Here is a 22,569-nt window from a genome sequence, read left to right as displayed (position 1 = left end):
GCATTGCATAAGCCAAAGGACATGACCAAATATTCGTAGTGCCCGTCTCTGGTATTGAATTGCGGTCTTTCATTCGACGCCGGGTCGTATATGTACCAAATTATATGCACCCCGAAGGTCCAGCTTGGTGAAGATCTTAGCTCCTTGCAGACGGTCTAGCAACTCAGGGATCAGAGGCAACGGATATCTATCCCGCCGCGTGATGGTGTTGAGGCCACGGTAATCAATGCAGGGTGGGAGTGACCCATCCTTTTTGGCCACAAAGAAGAAGCCAGCCCCGGTGGGGGAATTAGAGGGCCAAATGAAGCCCCTGTCCAAATTCTCCTGAATGTATAAGGACATGGCTTGAGTCTCTGGAAGTGACAAGGGGTAGGCCCATCCCCTAGGAGGTGTAGTACCCGGGATTAGATTTATGGCACAGTCAAAGGGCTGGTTCTCCAGAAGGAGTTCAGCTTTCTCCTTAGAGAAGACATCTTCATAGTCTTGGTACTGTGGCAGGAGTGCCATGGGTGTGGTCAGGAGAGGCACACTGGGACGAGGAATATTAGTCAGGCAGGAGTCGAAGCAGGACGGGCCCCAAGCTGCGATCTGCAGAGTGTCCCAGTGAATCACTGGGGAATGCTTCTGTAGCCAGGGCAAGCCCAAGATGATGGGGTGAATAGACCTCTCCAATATAAGGAAGGAGATCTCCTCCAAGTGTAGGAGGCCTGTGTGGAGAACCAAGGATTGGGTGCAAGTAGAAATACTCCCTGGGAGGAGAGTACCCGTGAATGGAAGATACTCGGATAGGAGGAGTTTGGGGTTGGACCCCAATTTGCAATTGCTGGACGAGGCTGCAAGGAGGAAATTCCCTCCTGCTCCGGAATCAACTAAAGCAGAGTATCAAACGTGCCCCCGGGGTAGATGAGGGTAACATGCACAGTGCATGAGGAGGCAGAACTTATATTACCTAGGGTCAGCTCCCCAATGATCCCTAGGTTCTGGCGTTTCCTGAACGCTCACCACATTGAGCTAGAAAGTGTCCCTTGCCTCCGCAATATAGGCACAGGCCCTGAGTGTGGCGCCGTCTTCTCTCCTCCTGCGAGATCAGACCTTGACCCAATTGCATAGGTTCCACGCCTTGGTCTCCGGGTGAGGCAGGGGAGGAAGGTACCGGTCAAGGAAATGTAGATCCCGTGTTACCGGGCTTACAATCGGACTTCCCCTCACGAAAGCGGCATTGGATTCGGCGGTCAATCCACCCAGCCAGATCAATCAGGCTATTCAAGTCATCCAGAAGATCCCTTGATGCTAACTCGTCTTGAAGTCTTGGAGAGATCCCTTCTAGGAAGATGCCATGGAGGCTGTCATCCCTCCAGTCTAGCTCAGCTGCCAGGGTATGGAATTCCACCACATATTCAGCAAGGGACCGATTGCCTTGGCGCAGCTGGAGTAGCTCAGTAGCGGCTGTGGGTCTACGAGAGGGCTCATCGAAGACATGTTGAAAGGCTGCGACAAACTGTTCCAGATTCGCAAGACAGGGGTCCTGACGCTCCCATAGTGGGGAAGCCAAAGCCAGGGGTTTCCCATCCAGCAACGAAATAATATAGCTGGTTTTAATCCGATCTGTAGGAAACTAGGCTGGCAGTAGGTTGAATCGGATGTAACACTGAGGAATCCGCGGCAGAGCTTCGCTTCCCCAGAGTATCGTGAAGGTGCTGGCAGTTGTGAGGGCGTGGCCGGTCCGAGATCAGCTGTGGCCACTGGTACCGGAGGTATGAATGCAGGGACTCCATCTATCCAATCAGCCAGCCTCTGTACGGTAGTCATCAGGGAGTCAATGCAGATTTGCTGCTGTTGCAACCGCTGTGCAATTCCGGGATAAGCCCATGTTGCCTGCCGGGTCCATGGCTTTGCAAACTGTTGAATCCGTGTACCCTTGGGCCAGCTAGGACAGCTGGTGGCTCACTGAGAAGGTACCCAGTGGGTGTTGAAGCCAGGAGGTGGCACAAACAGGAGACCAAGAGATCTTCACCACTGGAGAAGGGTACAGAGAAGGGCGACCAAAATGGTAAAGGGAATGGAACAGCTCCCCTATGAGGAAAGACTAAAGAGGTTAGGACTTTTCAGCTTGGAGAAGAGATGGCTGAGGGGGGATATGATAGAGGTGTTTAAAATCATGAGAGGTCTAGAACGGGTAGATGCGAATTGGTTTTTTACTCTTTCGGATAATAGAAAGACTAGGGGGCACTCCATGAAGTTAGCATGTGGCACATTTAAAACTAATCGAAGAAAGTTCTTTTTCACTCGACGCACAATTAAACTCTGGAATATGTTGCCAGAAGATGTGGTTAGTGCAGTTATTTATTTATTTATTTATTTGTGGCTTTTATATACCAAACTTCGTAAAGAAACATCAGATCGGTTTACAGTAAAACTTCAAGAATCAGCAACAAGGGCCAGAAAGAATGTACCTTGAGGAAGAGGATTGAAATACAGAGCTTCATATGAACTCATGTAAAAAATATGGGAATTCACTGGATAAAGGGCACAGTGGATGGTTCTGGTAGCTGGAGTTTGGTTAAGGGTAACTCTACCAAAAATGGAAAAGGAGGTTTTTTTAGCCATTACCCCAGGTTTAAGTGGCAAGATGTCAGGGAAATGGTACAGAAAACATATAAAATGGAAAGGACCCTTAGATACAGGGGAAGGGTCAATCCAAGTTCAGGCTGAGGAAATAAACTGGAGAGAGAGAACACACTTCCCTGAAAGAGATCCAGGTTGAGTAGAGATACTTGACCCGATATATCAGAACTGAGGGGGAAGATATGTGAAGGTATGTGAAGGAGTGTCCCTGAAAACCCTCCTTAACCAGGCCAGATGCCTAATCCACCTTAAAAAGTATAAGGCAACCAAGTAGCTCTAAGTGCAGGGCCCTGAGAGCAAGGTAAAGAGTACTACCCAAGGGGAAGGAAGAAGGGCCCTAGGGACTCCAGGAGAAATCAGCTCCTGTAACATTTCTGTCCTAACCATGAGTAAGAAGGGGAAGGCAGTCCCTTTAACATAGATGGTTTACTTCTAGTGAGATGACTGAATGTGAATGTTTTAACCTGAATTTGTTTTGCTGAAAGTAAGCAAACTGTTGGTAATTTCTGCACTGTAAATAAAGCAGTTTATTGGGTTACAGTGTCAATTTTTGTAAGATTTTTGTGATTTGAAGTGATAACTTCTCTAAGGCTGAAAACAATTTCTAGAGCAATAGAAACATTGAACGTGATGGCACATAAAGACCATATAGCCAATCTAATCTGCCTATATATCTCCCGGTTAGCTTTGTAGTCCCTCCCCTCAATGATCCTCTGTACTTGTCCTATGTTCTCTTGAAATCCGATAGTGTTCTTGTCTCCACCACCTCCACAGGGAAAGCTCTTCCATATGTTCTACCACCCTTTCTGTAAAGAAATATTTTTTTTACTTACTCCTGAGACTACCCCCTTTCACCCTCATCTCTGACACCTCCTTCTAGAACCTTCTTTCTTTGAAAGAGGCCTGCCTCCTGTGTATTTATTCTTTAGAACTATTTAAATGTTTCTGTCATTTTTCTCCCATCTCTCTTTGCCTCCAGGGTATACATGTTTATTTCTATAAGTCTGTCCCCAAAAACTTTATTTTGAAGACTATTGACCATTTTAATAGCTACCTTCTGGACCAACTATCCGGTGTATATACTTTTGAAGATAGGGGTCTCAGGAATTGTTTACAGTAATCCAAATGAAGACTCACCAGAAATTTATACTGGGACAATATCACCTCCCCTTTTCTGCTAGCTATTCCTCTCCCTATGCACTCAAGCATTCTTCTGCCTTTTGCTTTTGCCTCATCTACCTTAAGATCATCAGATATGATCACTGCCAGATCTTTCCCCTGTTTTATGCGAAGCAACCTTATACTGTACTAGTGCCTTGGGTTTTTGCAACCCAAATGCATGACCCTGCATTTTATAGCCTTAAATTTAAGCTGACAGACTCTAGACCAGGTCATGTTTTCTAGAAACTTCCAGGTTATCTTTCCTATTGCAGATATTGGTCCAATCTATGAGCTTTAATTATTGTTGAAAATCTTTATATATCCTGCTCATTTCCTTCCTTTTCTCTGTGAGCTCATTGTAGGTATGACATATGCATTCACTAATAATTTATCAGCAGCTAATTTTCCTAAGCCAGTGGGCAAATGTAAATTTCATACTATATCACTCGCCTGACAGCACAATTAATTCACCCCAGGCTCTAGGACTTGACATTTTTTTGCACACTTTTCTTGCAATGTTGCATCATCAGTTTTAAACATCCATCATTGCGGTTTATATGCAAACAGTGCATTGCATCAGATGAAGATGCAAGAGGGAGAAGAACAAGCAAAAATCAGTAATCAGTAACGATAACAAGCATAAGCATCATCCTTGCAGCATGACCTAGCAGCACCTCTGCAGCCCATGCAATACAAGGGGTTTCTAGGCTGTGCAAACAGGAGCAAAACAGCTTTAGGACTGGATTTGTGCCAGCTCAACACTGGCCTGCAGAAGCAGAGAGACTTAGGGGCTTAAGTGATCGTATAGTCAAGCAACAGATCCTTACAAAGTGTACTTTACCACTGCATTTTTTATATATACATAGACTCCAAAGTTTGTTCATTTTTTCACCTATTTTGGTCTTATCTAGCATCTACAAACAGAATCCATACACACTAAATCAAATTAAACAGTGAAGTTGTACATAGTAGTATGTAGAGTTATTATGTCATGAGTACATGTAACCATGGTTCCAATTGAAAAGTGCAGTAGCACACCCTAACTTTAGAGGATTCATATAAGAATTAGGGATACACATGCCCATTAATTTGTAGCTTCAGTTTGTATCAGTGGGGATTTCCTTATCAGTTCAATGTTTTCTTTTTCTTATTTTTTTTTTCCTTTTCTTGTGTTTGGCTATTTATGCACACAGTTCAGTAGCTTGCATTCACAATTTGGCAATTTGTATGCAAAAACCCAAGGGAAATGTAGAGTACTGGAGGTGAAATTCTTCTAAGCACAAAGAAAGAGCGGGATCTGGGGGTAATTGTAACTGATGATATTAAGGTAGCCAAACAGGTGGATAAAGCGATGGAAAAAGCCAGAAAGATGCTTGGCTGCATAGGGAGAGGAATGGTCAGCAGAAAAAGGGAGGTGACATTGCCCCTGTATAGGTCCCTGGTGAGGCCTGACTTGGAATAGTTTGCATGAATTTGGAAAACTCACCTTCAAAAGGATATAAAGAGGATGGAGTCGGTCCAGAGGGTGGCTACTGAAATGGCCACTGGTCTTCATATTTAAGCATATAGGGATAGACTCAAAAATTTAAACATGTACACCCTGGAGGAAAGGTGAGTTAGGGGAGATATGAAAGAGACATTCAGTTATCTCAAATGATTCTATGCACAGCAATCCTGTGGCCCTTTTTCAATGGAAAGGAGGCTCTAGAATGAGGGATCATGTGATGAGATTGAAAGGGAGTAGACTCAGGAGTAATCTTAGGAAATATTTCTTTACAGAGAGAGTGGTGGATGCATGGCACAGCCTTCCAGTGGCAGTGGTGGAAACAAAAACAGTATCTAAATTCAGGAAAGAATGGGTTAAATACAGGGGATCTCTAAGGATGTGATAAGAATTATAATGGTAAATTAATTGGATAGATGGGCAAACTGGATGGGTCATACAGTCTTTTTCTGCCGTCATGCTTCTCTGTTTCTAAATATTGATATATGCACAAGCTACCGAACTGAGCGTACAAATTGCTGAAAACAAATAAAATAAAAATGTTCATTCCATTTGGAAGCACTGTCAATGCAGTTTGTGCCATTCAAACCAGAAAAGGCTATTTCATTTTGGATTAACCATTCAAATGCAGATCCTTAATAAGATTGTATAGGAGGTGGATAGGGCTGCACCAGTCCTAGGTTACCATCACAGAATGAAGAGCGCTAGTACGGAACCTAAATAGTTTCTGAATTTTAAGATCTTGCAAATGAGATTCCATCATCTCTACTACAATACTAATTACTTCTCTATGATCGACTTTAATGACAGAGGTGGGGGGGGGGGGGGTGGAGGGGAGAAGAGAGAGAGTGCATTGTAATTAGTATATCAAAATGTTTCTTGCAGATAACTGTTCTTAGAATAAATTGAGAGATGAAATTGTTTTTCCGGTACCAAATGAAGTGGTAGAAGTGATCAGTGTGCAATTACTTTTCTTGTTGTCTCACAAAGTCCATTCATTCATTCCCATACAGCACATATTATAAGTCTTCATCTCACAACCTCTTAACTTCAGGCAGTTTCTACGAGCTATAAAAATGATCACTTCTGTTCATAGAGCTCTGTCATTTATTTGTTATGCTTATAACCCTCCATAACCAATAACAGGTGTAGACAAGGGACAGCAGCTAACACTAAAAATGGACAAATCAGTCAAATAATAAAAAGAAAAATACATAAAGGTGAATTTTAAAAGCCTGACGCACACCCAAATTAGGGGATGCGTGAGAATATCAGACTTGCGTGCAGTGGGTAGGTTTTAAAAGCCGCCCAGATACCCATGTAAATGCTGCTGCGCGCACATCGCGGAACTTCTCAAAACGGGGTGAGGTGTGGGTGTGGTCTAGGCGGGCCATTGGCGGGTCAAGATGTTAACCAGAAATTAGCTCTAAATACTTATGCGATCTCTCGCTCGCCAAGGTTCCCTGCCACGTAACTTTAGTTCTGCTATGGATGACAAATAAGTAAAAAAAAACCCAACAAAAAAACCAAGCCATTCCAGAGAGGTGAAAGGGTCTGGGGTAACTAGGGGATGTACTTGCTATCAAATCGGGGGGGCAGTTGAGGACCTAGCTGGTAACTGGGCGAGTTGGTGAGAAACTGGTAAAAGCGGCAATGGCATCGGCGCACATGCTTTTTAAAATTTCCCACTTATGTGTTAAAAGCAGCTTTTGCATGCACTGGCGCACGTCCACATGTGCATACGGACAGGCTGTTTTATAAGATATGCACAGATATGCAGGGATGTTATTAAATAGCCGCAGCCCTGGGCGCAGGCCGACAAATGCGCGCACATGTGCGCCTGTGTGTCATTTTTTAAATTGAACTTAAAGCATTTACAAACATAAAAAACAGGTCAAATATAAATTGACATATACACTAGACATCAAGACATACTCCTTTTTGACAACATACCAATCCTAGCACAATCTCCCATCAGCTAGCTTCCTTTTCCCCAACTAGTAACCAGAGAACGTATCCTATTTCATGAAAAGCCTCCTCACAAAATAAATTTTGAACAGCTTCGTAAAAGACATAATCAATCACCATCCAAACTTGTAGGGTTAATTTGTTCCTCGAACATGAAACAACACATGTAAAAGCCTTCTATTTGGTAATTAGCCATCTTATACATTTTACAGGAGGTTCCTCAAGTCTGGCATCTTTATGTATGACTTTGTAACATTTTTAACCCATCTTCCAGGCACCTAGGACCATCCACCATGCAATGATTTGAATGGCTGGCAAAGAATTTTTAACTAAATGCTATTTTCCATTGGTAACCACTGTAGCTTAGCCCAGTGGTTCTCAACCTTTTTTCTTTCGGGACACACTTGGTAGATAGTTCCCACATGTGTGACACACTGAACACATGATAGCCACAAGGCTAAACCCACCCCCACCCTCAACCCTCAGTAATAGGTATAAAGCAGAACTAGACATTCCCTGTACAACTCACCATACAAAAAAGAAACATGCTTCATCTCCCTCTCGTGCACACACACAGAAGCACCCTCTATCTCTCACATGCATATCACATACACACACAAGCACCTTCCCTGCCTCACATACACACCACACCCACAAGCACCCTCCCTGTCTCACATACACCCCCACCCCCACTCACACAAGTACCTTCCCTGTCTCACATACATACGACACACACACAGTCACACAAGCTCCCTCCCTAGCTCACATATACATCACCCACATACACACACAAGCACCCTCCCTGTCTCACATACATACCAAATATAAACACACACATTCACACACCATCCTTGTCTCAAATACACACCATACACAAGCTCCCTCCCTGTCTCAAATACACCCCCCCCCCCCCCCACCCAGCTGAACACCTTGTCTTTGGCGGCGCCGGTCTGGTCTTGGGTGGCGGCTGCCAGCAGCTTCGATCTTCGGCCCTGCCAGCAAGGTCTCAGTCAGCATCAGCCAGCGGCTCTGATCTTCGGTCCCGTCGGCCTGGTCTTGGGCAGCAGTGGCCAATGGCTCTGGTCTTCGGCCACACCAGCTGCGGGTAGCACACGACACACCTGCCAGTACATGGCAACACACAGGTGTGTTGCGACATACCAGTTAAGAATCACTGGTTTAGCCAATATTGGCATCATTCTTTACAGCATTCCATAGGCCATTACAAGGCACACAGTTGAATTTTGTACAAGCTGCAAATAGCATATATAAATCACTGGATAGCCAATAAGTAATGCATTATGATAATCAATTCTAGATGAAACCAAAGGGGTGAATTTTCACAACATTATTTGCATTAAAATTAGCATATCCGCATGTAAGTAGCCTCTGTTCACATATTCCGTATTTGATAAAAGTTGACAATTCGCACATATTTTCACTTTTGAGTGCACATTGCATATATAAAAAAGGAGCAGTCTAGGGGTATTATGGGGTGAAAGTTGCTATTATAAAATATATATACATAAATTTGGAAAATCACTCGTGTAATTTTATGCCTGCTAATTATTTGGCATAAGTGATAATAAGTGGGTTTAAGTTGTAATACTGACTGGGTCAGAGGTCTGGGTGAATGGATGGGACTTTAGGTTGAAGAACCAGGAGGGTCTTGATGACCTGGAAAAGAACTGGGTGAAGTGGTGGGCTAATTGGTAAAACTGAAGCATGCATGTTTCAAAATAGATCAGCTTATGTGAATAAATCCCGATATATGTTAAGTCCTACTTTATTTTCGTGCGCAAAATATACTCAAATATATTTTTAATATAGGTAGGAAAAGTATGTGTGTTCATTGCATTGACATACATTCTTTCAATACTTTGCATGTATTGGCATGTAAGCCTACATACATACACATGGGTAGTGGGGTAGAGATACACATAATTTATAAAACACATGTATAATCATAAGCATAGGTTATAAAATACTAGCATAGATCTGCTCATGGCCACGTTTGTGCGCATATGCTGCCGCGCACATTTATTTGGTGGTTAGCCTCAAAGCATCATCCAACAGAACTTGCAGTTTGCATAGCTGATAGAGATGAAAATAACAAGAGTGGGCAGTAGCAAGAATTTGGCTCCTCATAGATCACTCCATATCCGCCAGAATTCCCAAATTCCATATTTGACTTTTGAACCATATGACTGTCCCATCAGACATTAAAAGTGCCCAGTTCAGACTCGCCCAGACAACTCACCCTGATGTATTATTACAATTCCATTTTAGTCTCTTTTCCACTAACCAATGTTGATCAGCCACCATGCATCTTTACAGTTTTCTAATACCTTAACGTGCCTCTCTTCTAACATCACGTAAGCTGAAGAGTGTCAACATAAAACACGGTGCCTCGGGATACAATGCAGCCTTTTTTTTTTTTTTTTTTCGTTATTTCATCTTAATTGTATTCAGTGGATACAAAAAGTGGAGCATATAGATTAAGGGGCCATTTTTACAATTTTCAAAGGCAGTTGCCTGGGAATATAGGTATAACTATATCCAAGTAGATTGTCCTGGCTAAAAATTGTCCCTCTCAAAGCATCTACAGCTGTACGATTTCACTACACACATTCCATTAAAAAGGCATTCCTGGGGGGACGAAAACAGCACACATACATTATATTTTAGCCACCTGCAGAAATAACAAGTGCAATTTACATGCATCATTTGTATATGCTTACTTGCAACTAATTTTCAAAGGGAAACTATATATGACCTGCCCCCTCTCCTCCAAGACTGATGTGGGCTGCAGAAATCCTCTAAGGCAGGAAGGTGCTGGTCTCCCGTCTCCCAATTCAGGCACCCAATTCAAAATTGTGCCTGTGAAATATTGACCCAAATGGCAATACACAGGGCAGTGTATTCTGAATTTTAAGATCTTGCACATCAGAGTCCATCATTTCTACTACACTACTAATTAGTTCTCTATGATCAACTTTAATGACAGAGGTGGGGGGGGGGGGGAGAAAGAGAGAGAGAGAGAGTGGATTGTAATTAGTATCACAAAATGTTTCTTGCAGGTAACTGTTCTTAGAATAAACTGAGAGATGAAATTGTTTTTCCGGTACCAAGGCTTGGGGCAGGTCCAGTACAGGCTACAATCTGGGTAATCTACCAGGTTGCAAGCAGGAAGAGGAACTGATAGCGAGTTGGAGTGGCAGGCCAGGAACTGGATTCAAGAAGCAAGTCACAAACTGAAGCAGGCTTGAGAAGTCAGCTGGAGTTGCAGGCCAAAACCAGGTTCAGGAACCAAGCCTCCCTGTCTCACATACACATACACACCACACAAACACACACACGAAAGCACTCTCCCTTAATATCTATTGCAATATTAAATAGGAGGAAGGAAAACTTTTAAAAAGTTTTTTAAAAAAAGTAAAAAAAATAGTGCCAACAGACAGGTTCGGGAAACGGACGATAAATTCAGCATCTGTTTTCCTAACCAGCGGACGGCTGCTGACAGCTGACTGCTCGTGGGCTCCCGCTGTCATGGAGGCACTAGGGGCACACAAGCAACCCTAGCGCCTCCTTAACAATGTGATCCCTAGGGGGGAGTGGCCAAGATGGCGACTGACTAAGAGGTGCGGAAGGCTTTCTCTGTTACAGCTTTACATTGTTTCCTGACTTTCGGGTTATTACCGTCTAATTTCATGCCTCACACAAAGAGAAAAGCGAGGCTTCGTGAAAGCCTAGCAGTAACTGAAAGTCCGAGTTCTCAACAACCTACCATTGAAAAGTTTTTTGCATCTTTGCCGATGGAGCCGGGAGCGAGGGCCGTGGTAATCGGAGAAGCAGAGTGAGCCTCTCCGATATTGGCCGAAGAGATTTCGCTGAGTCCTGGCGCGCCTGTGACGCCGTCCCCACCCCAACGGTTGAGAATCGCAGAATTCATCTTCGGCGTCTTTGGACAGCCCCGCTGAGCTGATAGCCCAGAGGGAGAGCTGCCAAGGAGGAGACCGAGCAGGGGATAGGGAGGGCGGGCGGTTGGAGAGACCTTTGGTCCCCCCATAGGGGGCTTGCCTACCCCCACTTCAAGAGTCGGGTAACCCTGCTGAGCCGACGTTGGGAGCGATTCGGGACAGTGATGCTGGGGCCACACGAGGAGGTGAACAGATCCAAGTAAGACCTTTCCTGGTAAAACCTGCAAAAATATCAATGGAAACTTTATGGGAGGCATTAGCTTCGATAGAAAATGCGATTATTGGTTTGTCAAGGTCTACTTTTGAAATAAATAAAAATAGTCGGTATAATGAAGAAAGAATAAGCAAACAGGAAAAAAACTGTTTTAGAAATGGAAGAGAAATCGAAACAGATTGAGAAAAATCAACAAAATATAATCCAATCTGAAAATGTCCAAAACAAAAAACTGGAAAATATAGAAAATTCTCTAAGGAGTACCAATATAAGAGTTGTGAATTTTCCCATTATACCACAGATACCACCTGTGGAACTATTCAAAAATTACTTAACTGAAAAGTTAAAGATACAGAAGGAAGCACTCCCATTAGTTACTAAGGCATATTTTTTGCCGCAAAGGAAAGCTGGAAATGATCAAGGAAATGTGGAAGAACAGTTGAATGTGATTGATCTTTTGGAACTATCTCAAGAAGAAATAATCACTAAAAGAGGAATACTATTAGTGACTTTTGCTTTTCTAGCTGAGAAGAACAATATATTTCAAATGTATTTTAGAAATAGTGCAGAATTATTCTATGGTCAAAAGGTGTGGGTGTACCCCGATATCACTAAAGTTACTCAAGATAGGCGAAGGAAATTTCTAAGTTTGAGATCAGAGGCATTAAAGATATGTTCCAAATTTACTGTTCGGTATCCATGTAAATGTTATATAAAATATCAGGGTAATGATTACATTTTCTTTGAACCTTCGCAGTTGAAATTCTTTTTGGATGCTCACCCAAATGTGACCTGATCAGTACATTAGGCAAAGAGTAGGCTATCTTAGTATTTTCTTTTTTCTTTATTTCCTATTTTTTCGCTCCATGTATGAGGCTACTGTACCCCCATGCATTCCTTTATTTTTTAGGGTGGGCATAAATAGGGTATTATAATGTACCTATAAGATTTGTTGGAAGATTATTAATTCTTTATTCTCTGTTGATGTATCACCCTTAATTTCTTCACATTGTTATAATATGTCTAATTTTTGAAATGCATAAAAATAAAATTAAAATTAAAAAAAACAATTTGATCCCTAATTTAAATATTGCATGGCACCCCCAGGGAGGGGGCTTTCTTTTTTTGCATCGGCCTCCACGTGTACAGACAGAAATGGCAAAAGTATTAAGGGGTAGGTTTTAAAACCCCAGTGAGCGTAAATCCCGGGGCTTACGCGTGTGGCTGGGCCTTACGCGCGCCAGGCCAATTTTCAAACAGCCCCGGTCATGTGTATAAACCCCGGGATGCATGTAAGTGCCAGGGTGTTAAAAGGGGGTGATCTGGGGGGGGGGGGACAAGGCGGAGCTAGATGCGCCTGGTACAGTGGCCATTTGCTGCTGAGCTGGGGGATTGTGCGCTGGCAGAGTTCTGGCGCACGCAACTTGCTCCTGCTCCTTTGCAGGAGCATAGGGTAAAACAAAAAAAATACGGGTAGTTAGGATAGGGGAAGGGATGTTAGAGTAGGGGTTTGGGAAATTCCCTTCCAATCCGCGCGTGTACTTTTTGAAAATCTACCCCTAAGCGTGCAGTTGTGGTGAAACACACCTAAAAAACCCTTGGGGATATATAGGTTATGACTTGGATTTAACCAAAATCAAATGAAAAATGTTTTCAATAATTTTTAGTTTGAGTTTTTATAGAAATTGATTTTTACAATTTACTTACAAGTTTCTTTTACTCAAGAGTAAGTTCACAAAGCTAAGAAGAGTCGTTTCCTTCTGAGAATCCTAGGATGCAGAATAAGCTTTGCTTAACTCTTCTGAGATGTCAAAACTGGCAGCAGAGAATGCAGCACACTGGCCAATAAACCTATAAAACTGTTAGGCTTTATTGCACCATTCCAAAGGACTTCTATTTCAGGTGCTGGAGAGTTGTTACTTAAAGTTCAGGAGCCTTTTCCACTATAAAATGATTTCCAAAACAAGTAGTGACTGGCAGTGGGCCAAATATAAACTGCCACAATACTCGTCTAGAAGCTGCACGATGTGAATGGCTCTTTTTCTGAGTAGCTACTTAAGACATTTTGCAAATGTTTTATTAAGAAACTTATTGTACTGAAAGTGCTGTCCTTTTACTCCCTAACTAACATTTATCTTCATGTTTTTCTTAAAATGGAAGATCATATCTAACCCTAATAGCGATTACGAAAGCTTTTTTTTTTTACAGTAGGTAGAGGGCCCCTTCAGTTTCTTCCTGCTGCTTCGGACTTTCATTTCAATCAGAACTGAAGCAGGGCTCGGGTGCCCTGAGCCTTCATTTGCAAGCACCCAGGAGTTTTTCTCCTGGTTTATATCCCCTTCTAAATTGTAAAGTCAGTCACTAAATGTTTTTTGGGGTTTTTTTGCCTTCCTCCCTCCCCCACAACAGTCTCAGCCTGAGCCAAGATAGGGAGTGGAAGACCTAACCTATAATTTGAATCTAGGTGGTTCATATGGCAGTACACAGCCATCCGGCCAATCCACTACTAATTGCTTTAATGCCTTTCCTAATCAGTGTCTTCATCTTAAAAAGGACAAAGAGTACTGTTCTGATGTTGTCTAGGAAAACAAGAAGGTGAATCGATAGCCCACTTTTTAAATCTATGATATGTCTCCAGAGGGTTTCCTGACAAAGAGCTAATACATTTCCTCTCTCTGTGGTGCTACTGTAATTTTCACAAACCTGGCTCGGAGTATTGAAGAGGGTAAACAAAGGAAGAAAAACATCTTGAAATGTTAAGAATGTTAGACTTAAAAATAAAATTTGCACAGCCTTCATGAGTGGGTGCTCCATCTGCATTGTCATGGAGATTTTCCAGCAGGCTTTAATGTATTAAGAGGGGAGCTGAATAGACCCAGTGTGCAATATTAGGTGGAGCTGGCAGATACTAACCAACTTCTATTATGTACACCAGCCCCTTCCTAGATAGGAGCTGCACGGCCAGAAAAGATTAATTTAAAAACAGGAATGAGAACCATAAGACTATCTAGCACAGAACTAAATGTTCCATACAGCCAGAGCACTCCCTGCTGCATATATAACAACTAGAATTATAGGAGAGAGGGAGAGGATTATAATGCTAGAATTTACTTGCTGTCCCTCACTAAGGGCCTGATTTTTAAAAGCATTTACTTGAGTAAAACTGGGCTTTATTCGAGTAAATGCACTTTACTCGAGTAAGTAGGTTTTTGAAAATTGCTACAATATATGCCATTGAATTGTCCATAGGATTTACTCACATAAATGCACTTTACGTGAGTAAATAGCGTTTGAAAATTGCTACAATAGTAGTTACATTTATGCGCATAACTCCTTTTGAAAATTGCCCCCTAAGTGTGTAGTCCTTAAAGGCCAGTCACAATCTTAAAGTTAATTCTGTAATAAAAACCGAGATAGAGACATGGACATGATTAATTACATTTAACATTATTGATCACTAACTATGTTACCGAACCTTATGGCACCCTTGTAAATGTTCAAATCTCAGTATCATTAATTTTATGTGCCTTGATGTAAACCGTTGTGACGGTATCCTCCAAACGACGGTATAGAAAAGATTTAAAATAAAATAAATAAATAAATTATAAAAGAAAATAACCCCCAAAAGATTGTTCTTGATGCTATAAATATTAGTTTATTGTTTATGATTACATTCAATAAAAAGTATTAATAACAAAAGATGGAACACTAGAACTGTATTTGGAAATACTGGTTAGGTGTGCCTCTCTTGGAGGCACACCTAACCAGTCAGGTTTTCAGGATAAAAATAATGATATGCATGAGAGATTTGCATACAGTAGAGACCCAGAGTATACAAATCTATCTCATGCATATTCATTTGGCAATCCTAAAAACCAGACTGGCTCTAGGGGAGGGTTGTGGAACATTGCAGTAGAATATGAAAAAATCTCTTATTTCTCTGCACTTAACCATGATAATGTACTTCATAAAAATAAGCAACCATACAGAGACCCCAGAGGCAGGCTGCACTCCAGAGTCTCAAGGCATTGATGAGACGATGGTGCAGGAAAGAGGGGTTTTAGATTTGTTAGGCATTGGGAAACATTCTGGGGAAGGGGAAGCTTAGTCTGATGGAATGAGCTCCATCTTAACCAGAGTGGAACCAGGGGGGCGCTCCTGCGCTAAGACCAAGATAGCCGCTTGAGAGTTAGCTCCGAGAGAACTCACTACTTCGCTTGGGGAATTCAGCGATTCAGGCAAACTTTTTTATATGTGCAGCCTCTGCAAAGTTTCACTAACTGATTTGCTCTTGCTCATGCTCACATACATGCTGACTCTTATGCTCACTGACCAACTGCTACTCACATACATTTGATATCACACTCACATTACTCACTGACTGAAGACTCTCTCTCATGCTCACGTACATGCTCACTGATTCATTTCCAGTCTCTATCACTCTTCTCCCTTTGGTGGTCAGGGGATTCAAGCACAGCCCCAGGAGAATAGGGCCTGGGCGGGCTGCCTGTTGTTGCTGTTCTGGGAGTGGTGTAGGAAAGGGTGGATTGGAAGACCTAGATGCTGGGGAGGAGGGGGGGTTAAATTATTATTTTTTTTTAACATGGCTGAAAGGTATTGAGTAGTGTCTTAAAAGGCTCGAGCAGCCCGAAGTACCCTCTTCTCCCCAATTCCAGAGTGGCAAAAAATCCCAGAGATCTTCTAAGACCCCCTCATTCCTCCTCTCCCCTCAGCACCTCTAGAGATGGCCACAAGACAAGAAAATGCAAAACTAAAAAGTTTAAAAATCGCACAGCAAAAGCCGCTGTACTGCTTTCCCAACCCTGCCCCTTTGTGAAAAATGCAGCCTTGCAGCTCTGGATCCACCCATTAGGCCTCTGGCTCTCCCCCCTCAACTCTCCCAGTTCAACCTTTCTATCCCTGGTGGGCTAATGGAGCCTGAAACAACCCCTAGGGCCAGGCCCTGTACTGTCACCAGCCAGTTGCTTTTCAACATAAGTCCCTATCATAGGATTTTACTACTATTACAATTTTTTTTATTAATTTTATTATATTTTATATTTTATTATATTTTATTATATTAATTTTATATATTATATATATAATTTTATATATTTTATATATTATATATATTTTATTATATTTTATTATATTAATTTTTTTTATTAATATTACTACTGGTATTGAAGTTGAGTCAATTCTAAAGAAAATGAAACCAGCTTTCCACCCCACAGACATCTTACCTACTAAGACTCTTCTTACAATACGTTCTACAATAGCAAAACCTATTGCAAAGATTCTTAACAAATCCATCACCACAGGCATAGTTCCTTCTATACTTAAACATGCTATCATTACTCCAATGATAAAAAAATCTAACCTAGATTCATCTGATCCAGCAAACTTTCGACCAGTATCAAACCTACCCTTCCTTTCAAAGATTATGGAAAGAGTCATCAACAAACAACTAACTGATTATTTAGATCAGGGGTCGGGAACCCATGGCTCGTGAGCCAGATATGGCTCTTTTGAGGGCTGCATCTGGCTCGCAGACAAGTGTCGTCACACTTTCCCGCTGACCCAGCTGCTCCCCGGTCCTCCTCCGCCCGGGTTTAAAATGCTGTCAGCCCGGGCGGAATGCGGCAGGACAGCTGGAGTCAGCGGCACCGGCGTGCTCTCTTCTTCCCGCCCCCCCCCCCCCCCCCCGCGGCCCGGAAGAGGAAGTGGAGAGTATCGGGTGCGTGCGCGGCAAGAAGAGGCCACGCTAGTGCGCTCGGCATCGGCCCGAAGAAAAGAAGACTGCAGCGCGGCTCGGAGGAAAATGAAGAGGTTCAACCGCGGCTGCGGGTGGGGGTGGGAGAGAGAGAGAGAGTGAATGAGCGAGCAAGCTGTGTTTGCTCGCTCATTCACTCTCTCTCTCCCCCACCCCGGGAACTCGCAGCAGCAGCCTCCTCCCAACGCTAACCTCCTTTATTTTCAGCCCTCGCGGAGGCGGAGTCCCATCGGCCGCGGTTGAACCTCTTCATTTTCCTCCGAGCCGCGCTGCAGTCTTCTTTTCTTCGGGCCGATGCCGAGCGCACTAGCGTGGCCTCTTCTTGCCGCACACGCACCCGATATTCTCCACTTCCTCTTCCGGGCCGCGGGGGGGGGGGGGGGGGCTGTGTGTGTGTGTGTGTGTGAGAGTGAGTGAGAGATTGCATGTATGTGAATGATTGAGAGCTGGGGGGGGGCCTGTGTGTGTGTGTGTGAGTGAGAGATTGCATGTATGTGAATGATTGAGAGCCTGTATATGTGAAAGAGAGTATGTCTGTGATTGAGAGCCTGCCTGTGAGAGAGAGAGAGCATGAATGTAAGTTTACCATTGGGAACCTGTTTGTGTAAGTTTGTGATTGAAAACCTGTTTGTGTGAAAGAGTATGTGTGTATGATTGAGATCCTTTGTGTGTGAGAGAGATCATATGTATGTATGATTAAGAGCCTGTGTGTATAAGTAAGAGAGAGAGAGCATGTGTGTCTGTGTGTGATTGAGAGATGATTTAGGTGAGGGAGCATGTGAGTATGTGATTGAGAGCCTGTGTGTAAATGAGAGAAAGAGAGGACATGTTTGTAAGCATGTGAATGAGAGTCTGTGTGTGAGAGAAAAAGACAGCATGTATTTATGTGATTGAAAGCCTGTGTGTGTGTGTAAGCGTGAAAAGATAGACAGCATGTGTGTAAATGTGTAATTAAGAGCCTATATAAGTGAGAGAGAAAAAACATGTGTATATGTGAGTACTGAGAGCATGTGTGTATAGGTGTGTCATTGAGAGCCAGTGTGAGAGAGAGCGCTGGTATGTGACTGAGAGAGGAGAAAGTTCCAAGCAAACCACCCCTCCTCCTGCTAATTCAGAACAATCTCAGGACACCTGGATATCAAACGTTCCCAGGTATGCAGAGCAAAAAAATGTTTGTATCCTTATTATTTTTCATTACTGGGTCTTTGTGTCTGCTATTTTGAAATATTTTGTTGGTATCTGGAAATGTTTTATATGAGTTTTTAAATATTGGATATTCCACTCATCAGCTGTTTCGAAATATGTTCTTTTTGTTAGTACAGTTTTACTGATGATGATTTTATATTTCTTGATTTGTTTTATAAGGATGGGTGATGTTTCTTTTTTCCTTTGTTACACTGCATACAGAGACTCTGGCTTGTTGCAGTTTCCAATTCAGTTTTTTCTGCATGCTTCTTGTTATGCGTTTTGGTCTCTTTATTCTATGTTAGGTGAAGGACAGCACGTGATTCAGGTGAGGTTTTCTGCTGGCGTGTAGTTTCTGTGTAGGACTCTATAGCAGCCTGGCTTGGTCCGTTTTCCTAATAGGAGATGTATTGGTGTCTTAAGGCCTGGTGTAATATTTTCAGAGACTTATTGTACTTTAAAAGTGTGATCTTACATAAAATGCACACATTTACTTGTATTTAGTTTTAAACATATTGTATGGCTCTCATGGAATTACATTTTAAAATATGTGGCGTTTATGGCTCTCTCAGCCAAAAAGGTTCCTGACCCCTGATTTAGATGATCATCAAATACTCTTCCCATCCCAATATGGGTTCAGAAAGTACCACAGCACGGAAACGCTTTTGATATCACTTTCTGAGGTGCTACTAAAAGCTTTAGATGCTGGCAAATCATACCTCATCGCCCTTCTTGATATATCAGCTGCTTTCGACACGGTAAACCACAACACCCTTATTACCCGTCTATCTGAAATAGGTATCTCGGGATCGGCTTTACTATGGTTTCAGTCATTCCTGAGCAATAGAACATACAGCGTTAGATGTGGACGAAGTGAATCCAAGCCAAGAAACCTCTCTCAAGGAGTCCCCCAAGGATCTTCTCTCTCCTCCACATTATTCAATGTTTACCTTACACCGCTATGCCGGTTACTCTCTAAATTGGGTCTTCAACACTTCATCTACGCAGATGATGTTCAAATACTCATACCTATAACCAACACAATCACAGATGCACTGAGTACCTGGAAGGTAGCTTTATTAGAAATTAAAACAATCCTCACAGACAACCAATTGGCTATAAATACCAATAAAACTGAACTTATCATAATTTGACCTCCAAAAAATACAATACGGATCAACTCTGATATTCCTCAAAACAACTCTACTATTTCACAATAAGTACGCAGCCTTGGTATCATCATTGACAGCAATCTCACGTTTCAAAAATTCATCGCGGATACGGTAAAAAACGGTTTCTTTAAGCTATACACGCTTAAACGTATTAAATCTCTATTATACCAATATGATTTCCGCACAGTCTTACAAGCAACTATTTTATCAAAGATTGATTACTGCAATGCTCTGTTACTGGGTCTACCTAAAGCCACCATTCAACCTTTGCAAATGCTGCAAAATGCAGCTGCCCGCATTATCACCGACACAAGCCGCCATGATCACATCACTCCAGCTCTTCAGTCTTTGCACTGGCTACCCGTGGCTTACAGGATAATTTATAAATCTATGTCGCTGATACACAAAGCCATTCAAAACAGAGAAATGCACTGGTTCACAGATCAACTACAATTCAAAACGTCTTCCCGCCCAACGAGATTCCAGAATTTAGCCAAATTAAATATCCCAGCACCCAATCTGACTAAACTTTCTAGTACAAAAGAACGATCTGTCATCATTGCTGGATCAACAATATGGAACACCATGCCCTCTGAATTACGCCAGGAACTCTGTCACAAAAAATTTAAACAAAACCTTAAAACCTGGCTATTTAAAAAAGCATACTATCAATGATCTGAATCCTCAACTACTCTTCCCAACTGCCACAATCTCTCATATATTGCTTATATTCTATTAATACAAAATTATATACTATATTGTATTCGTTCAGTTACCATGTTATATTGTAAAGCGCAATGCTGAATTACTGTTTGAATGTAAACCGAGGTGATGTTATTTACGTACCCCGGTATAGAAAAATCTATAAATAAATAAATAAATAAATAGGAGAATGTTCCGGAGGCCAGAAAGAGGCATTTTTCACAAATTGATAGGGTTGGGAAAGGAGGGGAGGGGCTTGTGCCCTGCAGTTTTAAACTTTTATGTTTTACATTTCTTGCTTAGGGCCTCCCCTCTAGAGGCTGCAGAGTGGTATTGGGGCAGGAGGGGGTTCTCACAAGATTCCAAGGGGTTTTTGACACTTTCGGTGGGAGGGGGGTTGCTTTGTTGAGGCCACTCAGACCCTTTAACATGTTGGTAGCCCCAGGCTGAGGGACCGCCTTTGGGGAAAATACTATGTGGTTTCTTAAACTACTGCACCCGAGTACCGCAGCTTAGTAAACCCAGCAGTATTTTCCACCTCTGGGGGAAAATACTGTGGCTTTATAAATGACCTCCTTAGATTGTAAGGACCTACCAACTGTTCCTGAATTTATCACTTACCTAAAGCTCAGACTGTACTAAAAATTGTGGTTTAAAAGCTGTCTCAGAAGGTGGGGTTTTAGACTGAATTTTAATAAGACCAGAGTGGGCAGATGACACAATGACTCAGAAAGTGTATTCCAGGTGTGCGAAGCAGCAAGGTGGAATGTGCCAGAGTCAGAAACCTGGCAGTGAGGGGAGCGCGCTGAAGATCCCCCTCTTAAAATTTGCTCCCCCTGACAGCTTTGCAAGACCTTTGCTTCCTGTACAGAACTGCATTTTTCTAAAAATCCCAAGGCGTGTTTCTCCCAGTGAAATGAAAGAGCTGTTTTTCCCCTGCAGCCTGAGAGCTGTGATGTTCATTATTTTTCTCACCTCACTTCTACTCCGCCAGCCACTGCTGCTGCTACTTGATGTTCCCTTGACTTCCAGCTGCCTCTGCTCCTTGACAGTACATCAGACCTCGAGCCTCTCTTCAGCTACCTCCAACCTCCTACTGCCACTGTTTCTGCTCTCTTTAGGGCCACCTCCCTCACCTCCAGCTGCCAGGAATTAGGCCCATCCCCCACCTCCAGTCGTCTTGTAGCTAGAATGGGGCCTAGTGTGGTAATAAAATTCAGGTCCCTGCTCTCAGTCCTATTGCTCTCTCTCCTCTCTTGGGTCTCTCCTTTCTCTCTGTCACTTCTGCCCTCCCACCCTTGATTGTGACATGTTTCTTCACCCAGCCCACCCGAAGCGTCCTTGCTCTCACCTCTCTCAGCAGTACATGAACCTATAACAGCTACAAACGTGGCTGCAAGAGGAAGTTTTGGTGAGAATGCTGCTGCTTCTCTTGCCTCTTCAAGCTGATTGGTTCTCATGAGCAGTATGAGACAATCAATCAGCCACAGGAGATAGAGAAGCTGTCGCAGCCTATTCCCTTCCCATCCACACCAAGGACTGAGAGGCAGCTGTTCTTGGCTCCTCCTCTTCCTGCTGGCCCCAAGCAGCAGCTGACTCTGCTGCTGCTGACTTCAGGTAAATCCAGGTCCGCTGCTGCTGCTGCTTCTCTTGGCCTGGCATTAGACCTGTGAGATTGTAGCTGCCAAGCTGCTCCGTGCAACCACACCATTCCTCTGCATTGGCAGAAAGATGGCCTTGCTCTTCTGCACATGTGACCTCCAAGCCCCGTTGCTGCCTGCCCTTCCTTTCTCCCTCCAGTTCCATTTGCCCGGTCCTCCCCCCCGTTCTCCTGCCACTGCCACTCCAGAAAGGAGACAAATTATTCATGGCCTCCCAGAGCTGATGCTGCTTCCCCCTGGCTTAAACATTGCCCTCAGCTGACCTCTGCTGCCTGCATCGCATACAATGGCCCCATTTTCTGCAGTGGGATTCACCAGTGAAGCCAATATGCATGCACGCACATGAAATCCCCACTGCACTTTGTAATCACTTTTATTCAGCAATTTTTGCAACAGGACGCATAAAGAAACAAAGATCTTAATTAAGGTGAAAACAGTATATGAGTTGAATAGCTCATTTTCTGACCTCGCACTAACAAATCAAATATACAAAATGTGAACAGAAAAGAAAAGGAGTTTCCAGGTAAGCCAACAGGATACCTAAATCATGCAAAAAAAAAAAAGTGACTTCCCCTTTAACACTGTGTGCTTATACATGTAACTGTTGCAATGTGTAGCCTGGCC

General features: G+C 42.9%; 1 protein-coding gene across 1 annotated transcript in view; it reads left to right on the top strand.

Annotated features, from left to right (window-relative positions):
* SEMA5A (semaphorin 5A) overlaps nucleotides 1–22,569 on the top strand; it is a 1,250,864-nt gene that overhangs the window by 699,386 nt on the left and 528,909 nt on the right.

This window comes from Rhinatrema bivittatum, chromosome 2 (assembly GCF_901001135.1).
Source record: "Rhinatrema bivittatum chromosome 2, aRhiBiv1.1, whole genome shotgun sequence".
NCBI classification, from domain to species: domain Eukaryota; kingdom Metazoa; phylum Chordata; class Amphibia; order Gymnophiona; family Rhinatrematidae; genus Rhinatrema; species Rhinatrema bivittatum.
The sequence above is the reverse complement of the archived record's forward strand: the minus strand, read 5'-3'. Positions and strand labels throughout refer to the sequence as shown.